Raw genomic sequence first — 10,552 nt, forward strand, 5'->3', positions numbered from 1 at the left:
GCTGATCGTTAGAAGACTGGCAACAAACAACTTACAGCACGAGTCCTGACACCTTTCTACACTTTGCTTCTCAGCGAGCTGGATCCATTCTGCCTTTGTTCAATTTTCCACTAGCGCCTCATTTAGACGCAACCTGTGGTGTTTGTTCTGTTCGTACGATTGTTTTTGTTTAACCCCGTTTTGAAAGAGCTCCAGCCCTGAGCAGGGGTCACAAGGTGCAAGGTCACTCACATACTCCACATTCAATCAAGTGTCACAGTTCATCACGCCGGCCTGCAGGTGTTTCCTAGGTGAAAAAAAAGCCGCCTGGAACCTGATGCCTCTGAAGTCCTCCAGGAGCTGCTTCGCCCGCCTGGGCGGCCGCTGCCCGCTGACGGGTACCGTCAGACTACCTCGTTTCTCTCATCTCATGTGTCATCTGAGAGGTTTGTGCCTCTCAGCCCTTGTTAATTCAAAGCAAAACTAGTATGAAGCAGTGTTTTTTTTTAATGGTTTCCTTTCAACAGGAGAATAATATGGAGAATCCTCAGGATCAAAGGCGGATTAAATACGTCAGTCTATTGTTGAAATTATTTACTCCGGTTAATTGTTAATATGCATTAGTTTTAACTCTCACTAAGCCTAATCAACCATCTGGCATCTGATCAATCACTCAGTTGTTGTGGGCTTTTGAATACAATATAAATGTTTCACATGGACAGTGCTGTTTGGTGTCTTTAACCTCAGCCAACACGTCCCTTAACTCTGGTCCAGTTTATTTCATTCTCTCGCCATTCTACTGTCCTTAGATGAGGAAGAAAACCAAACTAATGCCTCATCCTACTCACCCTCAACCCCTGAGAACGTGTGCGTGCATTCAGACTCAGACTTCATTCTTTTATTAAGACAACAATATTATCCCGAACTACACAAACAGACAGCTGAATCCATGAGAGTTTGCCTAAATCTTGAAACAGTACAAAGAAAACCCAGCGCGCTTTCAAATCTTCTCTTTGCATCATGTAAATAAAGTCAGAGTCAAACAATGCACTCATCTCTGTGGGTGGGTGACGGGCGCTGATGTTGACATTGCTGTTGAGTCCAGATTCTCAGCCACGAAGCCGGAAAGACAAACTCAATGACCACAAAACAATCACAGTATCATTGCGTGCTCCTCCTAAACAAACAAGCGGATAGATATCAGGCAATATTTATTCCATCTGAAACGGTCCAGGAAGCAAAACAAGAGAGGGCGGGGGGGGGGGGGGGGGGGGGGGGTTTGTGAGAGTTTACAGACACAAATAGTAGACAATAGTTCAGTCTGTGCTGAGGGGACACATGGCAGCGCGGTTGCCCTCGAGGATGCCTTTTTACAACGCCTCCACGGCCGGCGTCTTGGGGGCAGGAAGGATATTAAAGGTTTTTCCCAGAGTTGACAGAAGAATACAGGGAAGTGGGTTGACCCGGCGGTTTTGAGCAAAAGCGCTGCAGGAAGTGCGAGAGTGCCATGCTTCCACGCATGGCCGCGCTGTTGTGACTGGTGACCCGCTGGCCAGGCGCAAAGCGACTGTGGCTTCCTCGCGGTTTATGTCACTTCCTGGCAGCCCGACTACGGTTATGTTTCGGTCATGTTTTCCACTTCAAACAACCAAATTCCTCTTTGTTATTTATTTTTAATACGCACGTGCACAAACAGCAGGAAAGTTAAACGAGCGCCGTGCCGACAATCAGCAGGTTTCGACTCCCCACAGCAGGTGACTTCCTGGAAGAGTTCGCCCCCTTCAGTGAGGTTGGCTGCTGAAGTATGTGGTTGGAATAAAAAAGACAGTTTGTCCTCCGCGGCGCGGGATTCCCTCTTTCTGTGACATACACGCTGCATAAGAATGAGGATACTCGCTGTGTTTATAGCATCAGAGATAATAATGACAAACATGAAACAGCAGTTTAGTGAACTGCCAAATGATCGCGTCAGTCTAATCCTGAACTGTACAAACCGGTGCAAAGACTTTCACACGTCTACTCCTCGTGAGATGGACGTCGGCCAGCAGAAACGATCCTAACAGGAACTATTTGCTGAGAAATAAATTGAAAGAAACAAGCATTAGATCTATATGTATATATATATATATACATGACTACTACCGACGTCTCACACGGGAAACCAACAGTAGACTAATTGGTGAAAGTCCAGTGTTTGTTGGACCGTGTATCACATTGACATCCCCACTCAGAAGATTTCAAAGGACATTATTAATGCGTGAATTTAGTTTGTAGGACAAAGGGCTGATACCTCAACAGAAAAGATATCTGGGTTCTGTTTTCAGCCGCTGCCTGAGGGTCGGCGTCCCGCTATAATGAACGCTGACTCACCGTCACGCTGTTTTATGACACTAATGACAGCAAAGTGTTTCAAAATGTTTTTATCATATAAATATATAATGAATGAACCCTGCCTGTTTATCAATGAAGTGAAACATCAAAAACAGTCTTCGGTCTCAGTGAGACGCCGTGTTTTTAAATGGCTTCTACTGTTTTCCCAGTTGAATGTCCTCCTTTTTTCTGTTGCCCTGATCCCAGCATTCACACACACACACACACTCACACACACATGGGTCTACTTTGGATGCAATGTACACAGTGTAACTACAGGGGTCAAGTGGTATGTTGTTTGCTTTTATAATTAATGTCTTGTCTTGTGTTTGTGTGTGCAGAGGGGAAGGAACAATCACGCAAGACTGAAATGTACAAATACACAATATATACATTTCAGTGGGCTTCTCCTTTTACAAGGACATCGCACTGACTTGAATTAACTTGATTCAAACCAGGCCAAGCTCCACCCAGAGCTTCTGTCAATGACTAAAAATCACCATGACGACCATATAAAATGTCCTTCAGTTCTCACAAGTAACTAAACCAGACCACACACACACACACACACACACACACACACACACACACACACACACGCACACACACACACCACACACTTTCCCACAGTAAAATCTTTGAAGCACATGACCCAAACAGGACATCCTCCCAATCTTTCACCCTCTTCTGTTCCCGCTCTGCTCCTCCGCCCCCCTTGTGAACCCCTCTTTCCAAGTTCTTTACTATTTTCCCTGTTACTTGTTGAACAAGCCACTGTGTTCTTTCATCAGTCAAATTTGGATTTGGAGACATTGATTAATGTAATAAAAAACCTTGAAAAAAAAAAAAATCCTTTTTTCAAATTCAGAAATTTCCTGTGGAAGACGTTATGACCCGAAAATGACTTCTGGGGGAAATGTCAGCATCAGACAAAGTAACAGTGAGTCTTCCACCTCTGTTAACCACTGAATATTCAAATATATCTGCGTCTCTGGTTTAGTGTATATATATATATACATGACTAAAAAACACTAAACCAATTGTAGCACTTACATTGGGACTTAATAATATAACAATATCATTATCTATAGCGAGTTGTAAATCTGCTTATTTGATGAAATTGCAATTTCTTGTTTCTTGTTCTTCTGGGTTTGTATCCTTATGGTTGAAATGCACTTATTGTAAGTTGCTTTGGATCGTCAGCGTCAGCTAAATGGCATGTAATGTAATGTAATGTAACCTTAGCACATGGCAATGTGTCTAAGCCACTTGAGAGAGTCAAACAAAAAGAAAATACAGCTTAACTTCAATATAAAAGTTACATTGCTTCATGGTGCAGGTGATTTTATGCTGTCAGAAAAAAAGAAAAGAGCGCGAGTAAGTCACACAATCACTGCTCCGGCTCCTTCTGTGGCCTCACTTCATCCTCCATCTTTATTTCATCATCCACAGTGCTCATCACCCAATGACATTTTCACTATCACCCTGTAATCCTCTTTTCCTGCTGTCACCTTTCTCATATATCCCTCCCCCTCCTCCTCCTCTCTCCTTTTCCCCAGTGATCCCTTTGGCCTTTTCTGTTTGACTCCCCCTGTTACTGGCCAGATCGGCACACAGCTGGACTCTGTCACACACACTGACACAGTCTCTCTCTCACACAAACTTGGTTGTAATGTCTAAATCCAAGCGGTTGTGTGAGTGTCCAAACTGACCAGGCTGGGGCCACTTTTGCACAACTTTTGGATTTACTTGCATAATGTTTCCAATAACATTTCAACATGGTCACATGGCAACTGGCTTTGTTCCATATATTGTTGATTTTTTGCAACATCTGTCCTTTATTCCCGTTATTCCCCTGTCCAATGTGTATGACCGGTTTTAGAGTCAAGCGTCCAGGATCTTGTCTCATTGGCCTCACTTGCAAGACGCCGATGGAGAAATCGGTTTGACACTTTGACTCCCACTGGCTCAATCTGCTCCACAAAAACCCTCAGAAATATCTCTTGTTTTTTTTTCCTTTTGGCTACAGAAGTTTTTCTTCATAGCTCACAATCCCTTCGGGGCTGTATGTAGTTGTAAACGCAAAATTCCTACGTCTTCATGAGTAAAACTCCACACGGCGAATGAGATGAACGATGAGATGAAATTTGAATGATTTCCATTAGAATAAAACTGGGTCAATGCCGCAGTAAGAATCAAATGCATATAATGTAGCAAGAACACGCAGATACGCGCTTGATTCTGACTTCCTGTTTGAGTGAAATCTTATTAAGTTCTTCTTTTGACAGATTTACAGGCTGCCAGATGTTTGGAGTTTTCACATCTGGTCAGTGATTTGTCACATGACTTCACATAGCAGGTACACCAGAATGCATCGTTAACAATTCTACACAGCAAGTTCATTTTCCGGTGTTCGGCAAAAGGCATTGAAGTGCAGAGTTGAAATCACACTGCAAAAAGTTGATTCTACTCTTACAGAGTCAATTGTACGAAAGAGTTGGAGTCATTATCCAGTTTCAAGACAAGCTTCATTGTCGACAGTAGAGTTAAAGTAACTCTTTTGATAGGTTTGAAATGTAACTGTACGGCGTCACACTTCTTCGTGTTGGGTTTAACTCCGGATGCTCCATGTCCCATGTTGGAGTGTCCCAACACACCTGACCCCTAATTGCTAATTGCTCCCCGGGCTAAAATGTAAAAACCATGGGTTAAAAATGCAATGTAAGTCGCTTTGGATAAACGTGTCAGCTAAATGACATGTAATGTAATTTAACACTGGGCAGATTTATTTCTGACACTTATTCCGAGTTAACTTGTTAACACTTCGTTGAGTGTTGATTTAACACTGACAAGATTGGGACAATATAAACACCAGCTTACAGTTCAAATTCAATCTCAGAGAGTCAATTTAACTCTCTGAAATTTGCTGTGTATTAAATTCACTGCCAGACTTTGTGTCGAATCTTTACGCAAGAAGACATAATGAATAAGATAAGCAAAGCTTACCTTTTTTCTGCTAAATTATCTGGTATGTAACAGAAAAAACCCTTCGACGTTTAAAAAAAAAACATGCTCATTTGCATTCTTGTTTGAAGTTAGATGAGAAGATGAATCGATTATTTCAATACTCAATAGGACAGCTAATTAGCTTAGTTTAACATAAAAATGTAGGGGGGGGGGGTAAGGGAGCAGTGTCCTTGGAGAGGACAAAATCAGCCCACCAGCACTTCTTAAAACCAGTTATCAGGGAGTCGCATTTGTTTAATCTCCACAAAAACTAATCATATACGGAGGCTGTGTTGATTTATTGATGGTGATTGGATACCGGCTGCGAGCGCTGAATGTCATCTCGGTAGTTGGAGTAAAGAGACGAGATTATTAAGTTTGTCTCTGGATAAGAATGCTGTATCGAGAAGTTTTCTTTTCTACATTTTTCCAGAACAATATAAAAGGTAGCTTATTAAAATATTGCTCAAGATGGGGTTGCGAAGGTTTATACAGCTGTGCAGTGTTATTTTTTAGGTCTAGTTTTATTTGTGGTTGTCCTGCCGTTTAGCAGATGAAGTTTCCCACTGCATCCAACCTCAAGTCCAAACCAATGAAATGGAAGTTCAATCGCGCCCAAATTCAATAAACAACTGAAAACAATTGGTGGGATTAAAAGTTCAACATTAACTGCATCCAGCTACTCCTCCCCGAGTCTGTGCCGAGACGACGACTTCTTATTCCTTTTGACCCCGACAAAGACAGCGAATACCAGATTCCCTCTTTCCGGTCTTTCCTTTCACAATAAAATCCCTAAACATGTGCACTGCCCAGTGAACTCCAATTCATTCTCAGCATTTCTTAAAAAAAAAGAAAACACAATGAAATAGTTTACAGTAGTTAATGCAATAAATCAATCGACACAGACTGCCAGATGCTGCTATGGGCCAACAGGACCCTGGTGAGTAGATAACAGGAAATCATTCACAGGAGAGTATTTTATTAGGGGAAATATGGGATTAAGTTCATGGATGTTTTAGGTGCATCTTTGATCTATTTGTAACCTCAGAAGTCAGTTTCACTTTTCCGATGACGTGTTTGTGCCTTGTTGTATTCTGGGTGTTGCATCCTGCTCCTGCGAGTACAAAAGTGAATTCAAAGAGCCCTTTTTCTAAAAGGAGCTCTGTCTTCCTGTTTATACTTAATATAGACGTTTGCGCGCACACACACGTGCGAACAAACGTTGATATTTTCTCAGTTTGGAAACCTACACGTGATGCGTTAACGTAACGCCCACGGCCCGTACGTGCAAACCGCCGCCGCTCGCTGATCGGAACAACTCGACGGATTGATGTGAATATTATACGCCTCATCATCATATGCTCTTTATCGTGTTTTTGCCTACTGTGTGACTTCCCACAATGCACCAGTGAACTAGTGCACCGATCTCTAAGCAGGATGTCCTGCGACATCATCAGTAACTGCAGTTTTTGTCTGCATCCAGGGCAACGAATTAAACCCACTGTGGAACACACGTGTTCTTCCTTTATTAACAGGCCGCTAAATGAGTCATTGATTGACATCTACGTTTGTAGGCATTGGAAGCCGCCCGGCTCCAGGAGAGACTGTGTCGTACGCAGGAGATGGAAACAGGAGTCACATGAGTCACGCTGAACACGAGAACAGAATCACAATTCACCTCATAAGGAAGTAGCTTGAAGCACTTTCTCTTTTCTTTTTGAGGAGAAAACTCACCACAAGAGATCGCTTCAAGAATAGTAAAAGGTCAAAAAAAAATAAAAGTATATAGGAGCTGGAGAATCCTTGAGATTCAGCTCAAATGTGGGTGTTTTTCAGATTGTTTTGCCAGGAGAGGAAAGACGGACAAAGAAGGACATTGCAAGACACAAAGAAAAAAAGAATTGGGGAACATTGTGATCTGTATGTCTTTTACCTGCTGGATATAATATAATACATCTTTTCATATCCACAATTTGGCATATTCAACAGTTTTTGTCATAGTTGATTTTGAGAGTGGAAGGAAGACACATTGGAAGTTATTGCCGTTCCCCTTGAAATGAACCACTAAGTGTGTCAGCAAATAAAGGGAAGATGTGTAGTTGTTTGTCACAGCAGTTAAAAGGATGCAAAGAAACACTTCGGATGCTGCCTTTGTCATTACCTTCCTATAAAAGCCTAATGCTGCATTGAAGTGAGATGTTGTAATAAATAAATCGTGGGGCCATATTGCTTCCATCATAAAACGCTACATTAATTTGACTTTTGTTGGTCTTAAATTACCTCTGGCAACACAGCAGGCTTGATCCAAGTGTGTGTGTGTGTGTGTGTGTTGAGTTTGTATCTCCTCATGAGTTACAATCAACATGTCAGCAGCAGGCTGTGTTTTTTTAAATGTCGTATCCTTATAAAGGCGCTGAGGGGTTTCTACGCATGCAATGTTTTAAACATACAGAATAGATTGTATCGACCCGCTAGAGCCGACACACATAAACACAAAGAGGGATATCGGCAATGTGGTGTGATTCCATGAGAGCAGGTGGGGGCCCTTGTGTCCTGCAGACCCCCTCACCCCTCAGGGAATCTGCCCACTGCCTTCGTGTTGAGGCGTCAACACCCGGAGAGGAGAAAGCGTCCAGTGTCACACAGGCAGAAGCCGTTGAAGGTGAATCCGTCCCTCCAGGAGATCACAAATGCCAGTACGGACATTAGAATTCAACGCGTTCCTGCAACATTTATACAATACAATGTTGCAATATAGGATGTTTTTTTTGTTGTTGCATAAGCCAACAGGATGCTGCTGATTTGTATACAGGTTTCATTATTTCTACAGGAGGTGGAGGGAGATTTAATATATAAGCCTATAGTGCTTCAATACGAAAGCTCTCAGAAATCAATAATTAGGTTTTTGATTTGACATGATCTTTGATATTTGACTTAATAGATTCGCTACACCACTCAAAAAGAATAAACTCTGTTTGGAAGCTGATAAGAAGTCGACCAGAAGTAGGCTGTAGAACCGGTACATATATATAGCGAGAGATAGAGATCTATATCCCTCTCCCCCTCCCTTTCTCTCTCTCTCTCTCTCTCTCTCTCTCATTGAATTGACAGCCCGACAGAAATCGTTAAGTGCTGCTAAGTTGCCATGGTGACCGGCCAGAATCACACTGGATGTGTGACGTGCAGGACACTTGAATGGCACATTTTGGAGTTTGAGTAAAGATTGCATTTTTCAACCCTGACTTCCTAACAACACAGAGTCCGTCGCTCTTCATGCTCACTGGTTCAAGAAACACAAGGTTATTTTGGGATGGATGAATTACAGAGTGCATTTCATTGAAATATGGTCTATTCAAATGAAAGTTTTAGAAAGGAGCCAATGGTATATGGGGAGAAAATGAAGATTTTTTCACAGAGGATGTTATAGATCATTATAAATGATCGGTACTGGCAGTATGTCATGTCCTTATTTCATCCACACTCTCCTTTGTCTTCACTCCCAGAATGTTCCAAGAAATTCTAATTGCCTTCTGCAAGAGATCAAGATCCAAAAAGAAATCCCCAGAAATTTAGATCTTGCATATACTAGAACAATATGTCATGAAAATAACTCCAGAAATTAGATTTTTGAATGAGGTATCCAGAAAAATGGCAGTATTTTGGATTATCCTTCAATAAGTACGAGTCTTCTGTAAATGTCTTTGTGGCAATGATAATGCATGGATACAGCACACAGTCCAAATTCAACAGTCTTTATTTTGTTGCTGTAATGCGTCACATTCAGAAAGTATCATGCTGTGCAGCAGTTTTTATAGCCTCTTTTGAAATAGAAATGTGAAGATGTACATAACCGATGAGCTGTGACACATTGTCTGAGGATCCACCGGGATCAACCCCACACAAAGCTCTTTATAACGGCAGTCAGATGCTCTTTTCACAGAGGGGCTTATTTGATGCAGCTCAGCCAGTTGCACTTTGCTGAAATGTTTCTTTCTGAGAAACTTCTGCACCATAATTTGCTCTCGCAGCAGCGGCTTAACACAGCGACAGCGGCCACGACGACGACACGAGATGGGATCATTCATCATGACCTCGTTTGCCTTTCACATCATAAGACCCGAGTCCCTGCAGATTGTTTTTATGGACATGGTTTAGCATAAAATCCTCCTTATCTTGTTGTTGGGAACAGGAAATCAGAGTGGAAAATGACAGCGGAGGGGCAATACGCCGTAGAAGGATAAACAAAGCTTCTGTTTTCCCGTCATGTCGACTGGCGTTTTCCATCTAAGTGAGCGATGATGTCTGAAGGCATGACGCAGATTCTCTGGTCCCAGGGTCAAAAGCGCTGCTGACCTCGGGTTGGTGACACTGTCATGTTTATATTTGAGCCTTGTTTTTAACGTTACTTTATCATGTTCAAACTCAACTAGCTGGGAGGGAATAGTAAACACTGCTGGAGCTGTCTTTTCACTTCCCGTACAGCTTCATGGACATTTTTCAATACTGTGTCTCCAAACATTAAAGCTGTATTTCACATATTTGTGGCATTGACATATTTTATTCAACAATTTGGTATAAGATTTGAATGTACAGCATTCCTTCACCTTTCTGCTATTACCCAATAATAGTACTTGGTAGCAGTTACATCAAATTTATATTTCTAACATAGCGAGTGCTGCAGCCTTGCAGCCTTGCAGCCACAAGCATATACATTGAATGTCAATATATTTCCATTTGGTTAGAGCAAGTGATGTATTATAATGAGCGAGCGCTATGTAATGCCAGGTGGTACAATCAGTATGGTGAAGAGTATCTGTCTCGTGAGAAAGTCCACAAAAGGAAGCTACGGTAGATTCTTAGTTTTTGATGCTTGTCATATTATTATGGTATCTGGTACTATTGGTTTTAAACTGAACCTGTTACGGTTTTGTTGTCCCTCTAATGATAACCAAGCCCCAGCAACGTGTCATTGAGTCTTTCTTCAAAAACTTATTCATGAACCATATTAATGGTTCAGAAAATTGAAATCCCTTTGTAGTCAACATTTGGAGGAGTTATAATGCACCTTATTATTTTTACAAGCTGTAATCTTCTCACTAATATCCCATGACTGTTTTCTCTGATCTCTAAAAGAACATCTTTGTTAATAAGGCAGCCAGAGACGCAGCGGTTTGGAAAATTTAAAAGTTTGAATTTG

The sequence above is a fragment of the Gasterosteus aculeatus genome, chromosome 21 (genome assembly GCF_964276395.1).
Source record: "Gasterosteus aculeatus chromosome 21, fGasAcu3.hap1.1, whole genome shotgun sequence".
In the NCBI taxonomy this organism is placed as follows: domain Eukaryota; kingdom Metazoa; phylum Chordata; class Actinopteri; order Perciformes; family Gasterosteidae; genus Gasterosteus; species Gasterosteus aculeatus.